Source organism: Gossypium hirsutum, chromosome A07 (assembly GCF_007990345.1).
Source record: "Gossypium hirsutum isolate 1008001.06 chromosome A07, Gossypium_hirsutum_v2.1, whole genome shotgun sequence".
NCBI lineage: Eukaryota > Viridiplantae > Streptophyta > Magnoliopsida > Malvales > Malvaceae > Gossypium > Gossypium hirsutum.
Window position 1 is genome coordinate 40,491,323 of NC_053430.1, and position 13,357 is coordinate 40,504,679.

The following is a 13,357-nucleotide window of genomic DNA, read 5'->3' on the forward strand; positions in this document are numbered from 1 at the left end:
GATATGTAACACCCCTTACCCGAGTTCGACGCCGATACTAGGTACGAGGCATTACCGTTCACAAATCACATACACATGAACTAAGTCAAGTCATACGAGCCCGTTAAAATTTAAAACTTTTTCAAACTTGGTCTAAACTTCTTTAATATGGCCTACGATGCCCCAAACATCCATTGGAAAACCATTCAGGACCAACTTGAGTCCTTAAACCAACTTTAGAAAATGACCTTCGAAATAGGGCACACGCCCATGTAAGAGGGAAACACGCCCGTGTGGAACTTGAACATGGTCGTGCTATTGGTCCGTGTGGCGTACACGGCTTATGCATCTAAGGACACGCCCATGTGGATTTATTTTTCAATTCGAACCTACAAGGGTTTTCACATGGCTTGACACACGCCCGTTTCCATGGCTCGTGTCCCTCACACGACCTCGGCACGCCCTTCTCTCAGCCTATGCCCAAAAACCTTGACATTCTATTTCTGACATTAGCAACCCCTTAAGGGTCACACGGCTAAGGCACACGCTCGTGTGCTAGGCCGTGCCCTTCACGCCCGGCCGATTAACACGCCCATGGGGCTGACCGTGTGTCACACACGGCCTAGACACACGATAGTGCGGACGAAATAAGGCTATTTACCAAGCCTTTTTGCCACCCTTACTTGCAGTAACCTACATAACATCTAACATGACAAATCCACACAGCAATACAAAGTCTAATCAGCCATACAAGGCATTATCTCATTCATGCAATTTACTCATCCCTGAAAATATCATCATTTGCATATATCAATAATGAACATTAGCCATTATCCCATGCTTTATACAAAATGAAGGGATTCATCCCAAGCCAACACATTTGGCCAAATTAACATTGACACAAAACTCAAAATTCTAAGCCCTATAAATTTCATATTCAAAATAACAAAACCACTTATACCAAGTGCTTCAGTTGATAGTGTGATCGATACCTCCGACATCCGATGATCCTCGAGCAAATTAGGCAGCACTATAAGAAAATGGAAAGGAGAGGGAGTAAGCATAAAGCTTAGTAAGTTGCATGCAAATAAATATAACAACAACTTTACCATTCATCATCATGCTCATAATACAAAAGTAGGCATAAGCACAACTTACTCATCACTATCCAATACAATTCACATAACATATATTGAGTTCACATCTCATACATTTCAAATAGGTGCCTATACCACTCACAACACCGTTATACTTTTCTCATTTAACTTAAACTATAACTCTCAACGTTGAACTATTTGGAATGTTATCGGATATTCACTAAGCCTCAAACATTGGGTATAATGCCGATGCCATGTCCCAGATATGGTCTTACACTGGCTCATCCATCAAGTCGATGCCATGTCCCAAACATGGCCTTACATTAGCTCTCACATATCCATGCCGATGCCATGTCCCAAAATGGTCTTACACAGACACATCTCGTAGCTAATACATGTCCCAGATATGTCTTACATTGGCTTACATCTCGAGGCCAATGCATGTCCCAAACATGTCTTACACTAGCACACAAATAACCGAATGTCATGGCGTGAATATCCGATTTATTTCTTAAGGTTCAAACGGGAGTTCTACTATCTCAATATTCATCATACATAATCATTTCCACAAAAAATCAATTTAAGTTATATCAATTCAAACACATATAACAACAATGTAGTTGTATTATTTACATACAACTTACCTCGGTATACATAATGTAGGTGACTAGTTCGACTTAGTCTGCTAGCTTTGCTTTTCCCCGGTCTAGGCCTGAATTTTGTAATTCTTGATCTACAATGATAGAAATTCATTAATTTCATCAGCATATTAATCTAGACACTCAAAAATTCATAATTGGGCAAAATGACCATTTTGCCCTTAGACTTTCACAAAATGACCATTTTACCCCTGGCTCCAAAAATCGATTTTTATCACATTTTCTCACTAACCAAGCCTAGCTGAATAATTTTATACTAGAAACAGCCCATAATTCTCATTATTTCACACATTTATCACATATTTTATAACTTATGCAAAATGGTCCTTAGTTAAGGTTTCCATGAAAACTACTTCACAAAAGTTGTTTATTTAACAACCATGATTCATTTTATTCCATAAAATTTCAGAAATAAACATGTTTAATATCATGGAAAGACCCTAAACTTTCAACCATTTTGCAAAATAGTCCCCTCATTTGAAAGCTCATGCTACAAGGGGTCCAAAAATACAAAAATCATCAAGAAAAACTATCAAAATCACATACTTGTGAAGGTAAAGAGTGGCTGAAATTTTTCAAGCTTCCAAACCCCTATTTTTGCTAGTATTTTCGGTGGTGAAGAGGGTGAGAAAAAGATGATATCTTTTCCTCTTTATTTTTTTCATTTTGGTCAAATAAATTACCTAATTTCCATCTAATTTTGACTTTCTCTATCTTTTGTCTCCTATGGTCGGCCATCACTTATCCAAGGGTCTATTTTCCCTTTAGAGACCCCAAATTTTGGTTCTCTAGCTATTTAACACCCTTAGCTATCAAAATAGGACTTTTGCACTTTATACGATTTAGTCCTTTTTCACAATTAGGCTCGCAATCGCTAAAATTAATTCGCCAAAATTTTCATGCACCTATATAATCATAATATAACACATAAAAAATATTAAAAATAATAAAATAGTTTCTCTAACTCCAGATTTGTGGTCTCGAAACCATTGTTCCGACTAAGCCCAAAATCGAGCTGTTACATGATATGATTCGTAAAGAATTTAAATTAGTTATATATGTTAATATTTGATTGTTATAAAAGTTTGAGCAAGTGTACGCATACAATTGTTCAGAATTTGTGTCTTGTCTGGTAATACCTCGTAACCCTATTTCGGCGACAGATATGGGTTAGGGGTGTTACAGTCCAACTATGGAACACTTGTGGCATTTTATCTTCCTCCCTCTTCTAGACAATTTACTCCCACTTATCTCTTTCTCTTCTCTGACTCTGTTTTTTTTTTCTCTAAGGCATTTTCCTTGGAATGGGAGGGTCACTTGGTCCCATATCGATTTTAAACTAGAATTTCTCACTTAGGACAATAAGCAATACAAAGCCATACAATTTTTCATAAACATCTTTTTTAAACCTCTTATAAACAAAATCAGAAATATAAGCTTTTTTCCACAAAATTGATACAACAACATATGAACATGGGATACCAATGAGATCCCATGTCCTACAACTACATGACCATTAAAATAAGTCAACAACTACAACATCACCAAAGTTGGCCACTTCAAACCCTTTTGCTCCATTCCATTTAACATGACAGTATGAACTCATTTGGATACTCTTGTGTAACTTCTCACATACCTTAGGACAGAATTGATCATTCCAGTTTTTAGTTTTGGCCAAATTCTTTACAATCCTACTCATAACATATTGTTTAATTTCTTCTAACATGGAAATTATAGACATTTACCTAGCTCCTAAAATTTTTGTATTAAATGACTCGGTAAAATTATTGTCAGTTGTATCACACATGGACCTACCAGAAGAAAAGGCCTTTGACCATTGCTCAGGGTCAATCCTAAGTAGACTTATGATAAGTGATAAAAGTAACATATTTTAATCCCATTCTTAATGTGTTTTTGGATGATTATTTATGCAAATTTGTAAATTTTATGCTCCTTATCCTTTAAATTCATGTTTCTATACTTAGGAAAGCATTCAGAAGCAAAACAAGAGAAAATCAGATAAATAGAGCAGACTTCAGGAGCCATACGGGCTAGGTCTTCCTATATAGGTTAGACACACGACCACGTGCCAAACCGTGTTGATTTCGTGATTCGCATCCCAAACACTTCGAAAAATGCTATTTTTAGGCTTTCTAGACATTATAAAGTCTATAAATACCAAATAGCAGAAGAGAAGAGGGAGAGATCAGAGAATATTCAAGAAAATAACTCGAAGAACACCATTGGAGCCAACTTTGAAGTAGATTTCCATCAAGATTGAAGACCTCATTTTAATTTCTTTTGAAGTTCTTATGAGTTTCTTTATTTCCTGTGGTATTCTGTCTTTAAGATGTTTTTATTCACAATTATGAACTAATTTCATAGATACCTAGAGGAGATGAACCCTGTGATGAATTCTATTATTTGATTACTTTATTCTTCTTCTCAGTTATGTGTGCTTAACTCTTGTTTTACTATTTCTAGGATATTAATTCATGTTTAATGTGCTTAAATCAGAGGAGGAAACGTCCTTATTTAAGAGTAGGTCTAGCATATTTGAGTGCAGTTTCATGCAATCCTAGAAATATAACAACATAAATCTATTGGATTAGAGTCAAATCTAATAGGGGAATCTATAGATCGAGTTAATGTGACAATAGGGGTTTTAATTAGAAAGAAATTTCAATTAATCAACTTGGAGTCAGTTACTCTTAATCTTGAAAGAGATATTAGCATAATTTAGGGATTTCTATGAATCAATTTACCAAGTGAATAAATCATTTAATTTAGATTCATAATGATAGATGAAGTCTAGGTGGATTCTTTCATGGGTATTGTTTCGCATATCAGTTATTATTCAATTATTTTTCAGATTTATTCTCTATTGAGTTCTTTAGTTAATTAATTTAGTAGATTTTAGCTTAAACCAATCACTACAATTTGTCGGTTAAATAATAGGAAAACGGTAATTACTAGTACTTTTAGTCCTCGTGGATACGATATCTCTACTCACCGTAGCTATACTATTTATAGATAGATGCACTTGCCTTTTTCGTATTTTTAGTTAGTTTTGTGACACATCAACTTACCTTGGCACTATGTTTGATATAGTCAATCTTTTTTCTATGCTCTTCAAAGTCAGCAGTTATGTATGATTTGCAGGCTCCCCAAAATGATTGTTGCAGGTCTCCTCCAGGATTTTCTTTCCTCTAGTTGGTATATAGATGCCTTGCACATACTCTATGCTCAATCCTTGGCAACAACTCAAAAATCTCTTACATCAATCCCTAAATGCAAACAAAAATAATAATATTAGATGACTTCTATAATAAAGCAAGTATCATATCATAAAATTATTTAAGTGAACATACCTTATGTTTGTCAGTCATAAAAGTGAATCTAGAACCATCACCAATTACTAAATCCGAAATAAGATTATTAAGAAACCATCCCTATGTGTCTCTACTTTTATTCTCCACAATTGCCCATAAGATAGGGTATATTTGGTCACTACCATCTCTCCCCATAGCACACAAAAGTTTCCCATTGAATCTCCCATTCAAAAAGCATCTATCCAGACAAATAAAATGTCTACAACACTCTAGAAACCTTTTTCTCAAGGCACTAAACCCTACATAAAATCTCCTAAACTTGGGAACTTCAATAGGGGTTGGTCTTTTACCATCACCTCTATATTGCTATTTGGATATGCCTTTTTAAATGCATTTGCATAGTCCTATAGTTTATTATACTCATAGTAAACCCTTCCATTTATTTCCTTCAGTGCCTATTTCCTAGCTCTACTACATGTACCCCTGCTTAGCTCAACTTTCAACTCTTCCTTAGCTAGTTTTTGCATCTCAGTTAACTTCATCTTTGGAATCAGTCTAATCTTCCTTAAGAAATGTTCCCCAACAAACTTGTAAGATGCCCTTTTGTTCTTAAAAGTAATAGAACTCTCGTGGGTTTCTATAAAGGTTTTTATCTTGTAAAACCCATCATTATTATCTACACCAGCATATACTCGAAATGGACATCCATCTACCCTACATTTAGCCCTAGTCCTACCCTTCTTATTCCTAAGATACACAATATCAAACCTTTTTTTTACGGCGTACTTTGCTAATGTAGTCTTAAATTCCTTTGATCCCCTAAACACCATACCAAGTTTCGAATGTGGCATTGGGTTATTAAGATCAAAAGATACATGTCTGCTTCTCCTACAAACTACCTCATCATCTGAATCACTTCCATAAGACCCTAGATCTAATGAATCAACGTATTCAGTTCCCTCATCTAATGAAACCTTACCATTTTTCTCTCCTCTTTCATTACTTTCACATACCTTTGCTCATTCTCTTTGTTTTTTCCCTTTATTTTTTTTATACTAAGCCTTTATATTTCTCACATTTTCATTCTCATCCTCAGATTCTGCCCTTAAAGCCCCTTCACTGCCCATTAAGTTGTCTGTATCATTGGCCCCATTGCTTTCAGTACTTTCCCCACTCTCAACACATGCATCACTACTCCTACTGAAGTCTGGTCCCACATTAGATTCCACATCTAACTCTGTAAATGTTTTCTTAACCCCACCATTAACTCTCTCATTTCAATTTAATTATTTATAACAATTTTGCTCCTTAACACCACTATCATTTTCCTTACTACCAGACAACAACATGGTATCATCAACAACATTAGGTGTGTTTACCTCGTGTTCAACATATACATGCATGGACCCCCTTTGCCTAATATGGTTAATCATTACTATAAATGATTAATTATCATAGTAAACACACAGCCCCTTACTAAAATCTACCCCACCCTCACAATATACAAAGCTTCTCACAACTCTATACCCTACTTCCACTATCATCTCACACGGCATGTAATAACACAAAAAATCAAGGTCAAAATCCCATTGCAGCACTTCCCCTCCAACATAAGATGCACATGGATTTGTAACAAAAGTTCCACCGAAATGTATATGCACCACACATTTATCTGAAGACATTATAGCAAACTGTACATGCATGATATAAACTGCAATATACATACGTGATATACATACAAATTTTTAACAGTGCTAAACCTAACATGCATAATATACATACATAAACATTAATAAACAGTCATACACATAACAGTGATATACCACATAATATACATACATTAAACATGACATACATAATAAACAAACATAACTGTAATATAACACATAACAAACAAACAAGTATACATACATAATATGCATAACAACACATAACATACATAACATACATACATAACAGTACATAATATACATAAAAATTTAAAAACATAGCATACATATATAAATAGTAAAGAAACATACATAATAGACATACCTTTCACCCTTAATCTCTAAAACGCTCGAAGAAAATCCCCGTCACCCACGAATGCCAAAAAAAACAAAAAAAAGTCAAATATCATACGAATTAAAAATTGGAAGTCAGATATAATACGTACAAAAACAATTAGTTTGTGAGAATGAGTCTAAATAAAAGGGTTTAATTTTTTAAAAAAACATAAAAAAAACCCCACCGAAGATGAAAAAAGCTTTGTATGCTAAAAATATAATAATCTTAATTCGATGATGAACAATAACCCACAAAAATAAAGTGAAATACTTGTAATCGATGGTCAAAATATGGAAATCTTGATTCGAATACTACAACAAATAGTTGGGTAATCGAAAGGGATGACTAGTTGATGATGAAATAAGGTTTTTTCTAGACAGATGGGTGGGTAATCGAAAGGGTTTCTGATATTGTGAAAGGTTTCAAACAAATTGAATCGAAACAGTTTCTCAAATGAACAATCAATTTTAAATATGAGATTTTTAATAACTATTATCTAACTTTTGATCTTCAACAAAAAAATCCTCATAGTTTTCTTTAGATGAAGAATTGACAGATTTTTCCCCAAACAATTCAAAGCCCGATGCTATGCTTTTAGTTCTTTCTTATTTTTTCAACTTTTAGTAAATTTTGTCTTTATTTTTTTTCAAAGGTCGGGTTAGTAGCTGAAAAGAAAAGGGTCAAATGGGGTTCCCAAATTGCAACACGTGGTGGAGCGCGATTGGCCGACACCGACATGTTAGTAAAATTTAAACGGCGTTAGGCTAAGGTACCAAACCTGTAATAGCTCAAATTTCAGTGATGTCGAAAATAGTAGTTCGAGACCACCAAATCCGAAAAATGAACTAGTAGATTATATTATTTAATATTTGTGAGCCAAATGTAGCTTTTAAAATATTTTTGAAATAGTAAATTGTGTTTTATAAATATTTATTTGGTCAAGAAAATGAGAAAAAAAATTTATCGAGATCTCGGTGTTATAAATCGAGCCATAAATATTTTTATAAATATTTACAGAGTGTCAACAAGGTAGTAGTAAAATTTCGTTAGAAAATTTTGACGTTTGGGTGATTAATTCAATAAAAAAACTAAATTGAAAAAGGTGTAAAAGTTGCTAGAAGGATTAAATAGCTCAATTGTCAAATGAGGAAGGACCTACAGTGTAAATAAGCCCAAAAGAGATATTTTGGGTGGCAATAGCTAAGAAAAATCAAGAAATGGGTGAAATAAGGGAAAAATTGGAAAATTGTCAAAATTAGCTAAATAAAAATGGGACCAAATTTGAATATCTAGAATTCTCTTCATTTTCTTTTCATTTTCATCAGCTGAAAAACACCCATGGAAGAGGGTTCAAGCTAGTTTTCATACTCTAGCTTCATGTAAGTTTAATTCTTGCTTTCTCCTTCAAATTTCTAAGATTTTGGACTTTTACAATTGGGTCCAACTTACTATGTCATTAGTTTTTGATTCCATGGCTAATTTTTAAAGTTGCTATGGATGAGTGCTAGAATCATATGATGAATAAATATATAATTGAAGCTTTAATTTTGATATATGATGATTTTATCAAGTAAAATTGATGGAAATTGATTTTAAGACCTAATTATGAAAGAGTTTGGAATTAAGGTCTAGTGCTAAAGTTCTGATTTTCAGGGGTTATAAAGTAGTTTAAAATGATAGACTAAAGTATTAATTGAGAAAAATTAGCTCAATTTAGGGGTTAATTGGGTAAGAACTGAATTGTATGAACTGTGAAATTTGGGGTAAAATGGAAATCAACAATTTGCATAAAACTGTTTTGGACAGCAACAGTAGTCTAACTTTGAAAAATCACCAAAAATTGTAGAAATCGAATGAGAGGATGAATAAAATATGAAATTAAATCTTATTGAGTCTTGTTTCTTATAGAAGAAACGATGTAAGCAAAGGAATTGTAAATCATGAGATATAATAAATTTTGTGAGACAAGGTCATAATGATTTTAGGTTCCCCTATTCTGAATTTGGAAAATCATAAAAAATTGAAAAAAAAATTATGGCTTAAATTTATATTTTTAGAATCATAAATGAGTTTATTTTCAATAGAAACAAACGGGAACATTATTCGAATCTTGTATGAGGAGATAATTAATTTTTAGTGAAGAAGGGTCGGAACTATCAAACAGCAGAACAGGGGTGGGTGACTTTAAAGAATAAACTGTACTTATTGGCTAAACCAAAAATTTTGAAACTTTTATGGTAAAAATATATGTAAGTATAGTTTCAGGGAAAACTAGTGGATCTTAATTTGGAGCTCCATAGCTCAAGTTAAAAATAATTTAGTGACTATGATACGGATGGACAGCTTTGGAATATAAATATAAGTAAATAGTGAAATTATAGATAATATTACTTAGAAGCATGACATATACATTAAGGATATGGAATGGAGAGGAGGAGGAGGAAAATATGTGGTAAGTATTTTCATAGTTATTATTGAGCTCATTCACATGAATCTGTCATTTGAAATTGTGATAGACAGGAAGAAATAGTGAATGGCATGCTTATGTATGGTTATATGTATTTATCTGAAATACAAGAAAATGATGGGTATATATTTGATATATGGAGACATGAGACTATGATATATGAACACGGAATATATTTTATAAATGTGTTTGTTCATAATTATAGAATTGTGCAACTCAAGTGTACTATCTGTATAAAGATAGTATTTCAAATGATTTGATGAGTAAAGCTCCAATATGAGATAGTCTGAAATCAAGACAAATCGTTATGAAAGCATATTTAAAATACATTGATATGATTGTTATAAGTTATGTGAATAAATGATGTGTAAAAGTATATGCATATGAAATGAAAGTTGACCTCATACATGTTTCTTGATATTTATATGAATTATATAACTAACAATGTGATAAGAATAGATATTAGGGCTCATGATCAATTCGAATAATTATGCTTTGCATAAGTATGTTGAATATAGAGAAATGGTAAGTTAATTACCATGTTATACGAATTTATTAAATATTACATGTTTACTTTGTTTTACTTTTTCCCCTAATTAATAATGATTCGATAAGCTCTGGTAATGCCTCGTACCCATTTCCGATGACGAATACGGGTAGGGGGTGTTACAAAACCAATGGACGGACAAAAATTTTGGATACTAATCTGGAACAAAAAAAACCATAGGTACCAATCTGGGAGAAGTTGACAAGTTCAGGTACTAATCTTATATTTAACCATTTATTCTATTACTAATTATTAATAATTCATAATAATTGAACTTTTACCAATTTTCTGATTTAGTCCTTATACCTTAATTAATCACTAATTCAATAGAATTTCCTATCCGAAATTCAATTCTATATAATATGAGTTCGGTTTACATAAGCGGGGTCTCGAAATCAAATTTTTCAATACCACTGGCTTTAGGATCATTAAACTTGTACCTTAATTAACTATCAATTAAACAAAATTACTAGACCAACTTTTCATATATTTTTATACAAACCCCATAAATATTAAATATTAGTATTTACGAACATGGTTTACGAAAGTAGTATTTAAGAATTGTAATTCCCAACACCACTGACTTCCGGGTTGTTACATTAGGTGGTTTTCCAAACATCATCTTAGTGGAGAAAGTGATCTAGATTATGTATAGGAGTGAGGTCACAACTTGGTGAGTGGGTTCGACTTAAATCACATATTGTAGAAGTCGATTTATAATAGATTATTCTCTAAGTAAGGCCTTGCAGGCGTATAAAATTTTCAAACTGTGTAACCAAACTTTTATTTCCATCTATTATTTTATATTTGTTAGTTAGTCGAGTTGTAATTCAACATAAATCTAGAAGACAAATAATGAATTCACTGATCCTTAGTTTGATTCATGGAATCTAAAATTACTTTGAATAATAAGATTACTAAAATATAAGATTATTTGGCACATTATTAAGTATGTTACATTACCTTGTTTGATTCATGTGATTGAGATGTAAGATTTTATTATTGGTTAACATCATCAAGATTAACTAAAAATACATTTTATTAAATTAACCTCATAGAAATTAGTAGAATACATTTTTTTTGTTAAAACATGTTAACTCGTTATGGTTTAAGAACAATTTAATCAAAATGATATGATACAATAGTAAATTCGTTTTGAGAAATTTAGCATTGTTTTGAGAAATACTATTAAAATGTGTTGTGAAAAAGTAATTTTGAGAAGTACTTTTAAAAAGCTTGGTTTAAGATTTAAGTGTTTAATATTACTATTAAAAAGTACTTTTGAAAAATAAAATATTTATTTTAGACATGATGTTATAAAGTAACAAATATGTAATTAAATTATTTAATATTATGATATTTTAGTAAGAATATAAAAGATAATTTATTATAATTTGTTATTAATATTTTAATATATGAAATATAAATTTCAAATATTTTTTAAGCAATTAATATTAATTATTTATAAAATTTAATTCGAATATATAAAATATATTTTAAATATTAAAATATAACCAATGAAAACTAAAATATATAATATTATATATTTAAATAAATTTTGATAGGAAAGTAATCACATACTCAATATAAATATTAGATAAAATAGTTTATAATGGTTAAAATTGTTCCTTGTTTTTTAAAGTGATTTTGCCAAATGTAGAAGCTAGAAAAAATTACTTTTGCTTTGGGGGTTCAAAAGTATTTTTTAAAAACACTTCTGACTCTAAAAATTATCTACAAGTATTGCTTATGGCTCAAAAAACGTGTTTTAACTTTAAAAGTACTTTTGAGAAATAATGCTAAACTAAGTCTTAGTGTTTAAGACTTGGGCATTAAATTTTATATAACAATTTAATATTTTAATTGAAAAATTATTTAAATTAATTAATAACATTATAAAAAATATAGTGACCAAATTATGTTAAGAATTAAAGCATAAATATTAAATCTCAAATTTAGATATGATAGAGGGACCAAAACTAAAATTTAATCAATTTAGATAAATGAAAAAGAAAAGAGAAAGCATGTCCATATGTCAATAAAGCGTTTTGAATAATTTCATTATAAATTTTTATCATATCTTTTTTTTTACATAATGTCTAGAACTACCCACAGCCCTTCCCAACACATAAATAGGAGGATAATGCGCTTCAATACACTCGAACCCACGTCCTCTTGTATTGACAGCAATATCCATATCAATCGAGTTAAAAGACTTAATCAACCAAATATATGAATTTTTAAAATATTTGAATTTTGTTACTAGATATTTTTTTCAATTTTTTTAAGTAAAGAGGATAATGAATTTGAATGCATGAATACGAATTCATTATCAGCAAGAATAAAATAAATTCAAATAATGGATATATGAAACTAAATTTTATTCATAAAAATAACATGGATTTGAATAATGGATGTTTAATACTTAATACATACATCATTTTAAAATCTATTATGAATAATAATTAAAATATCAAAATTCAAATATTATCTAAATTCGTAAAATAAAAAATGTAAAATCTAAATCTATAAATAGATTAAATATATATAAATATACAAGGTTTTTATAACAAAATCAGTCATCAAACCAGAATCAATTAGTCGGTTCAGTGGAACAAATTATAAAAAAATTTAAAATATAAAATATAAAAATATGTTCATTCTGTTATGAATATCTTATTAAGTGGATGTTCATCATGATCAAGATAAAGTTTTGATGTACTTTAAATTCTAATAGTTATTAGAATTAGATATCTACTTCTTTTATACTTCTTATACCTATAAATAGAGACTCTGATGAAGCATTGTAAATCATCCCTTTGATCAATAAAGTACATTCTTTATTGCTTTCATATTTTCTTTGTTCTTTATTCTCTTTGACTCTCTTTATTTTATAACACGTTATCAGCATGATGATTCTCTATTTTTTTTTCAAAATCTTTCGAAGTCATCACACAAATCAAATTCCTTTTCACCTTAAACTTTCTTCCTTACAACTTCATCTTCAGGATGTTGAAAGATTCAATTTCAGAATGGATTGCGGTTCTTATTCCCGATCTTTGATTTATACTTGTACAGCATCGGTAAAGAATAGATTTGTCAAGGTGATGACGATGATGTTAAAGATCTTCAGGATGTTTATTATTTTTGGAAACTAATCATGACAACATGAATAGATTGATTCTAATTTAAGATCCACGCATGTTTGCGATGGTGATTATGAAATAAAG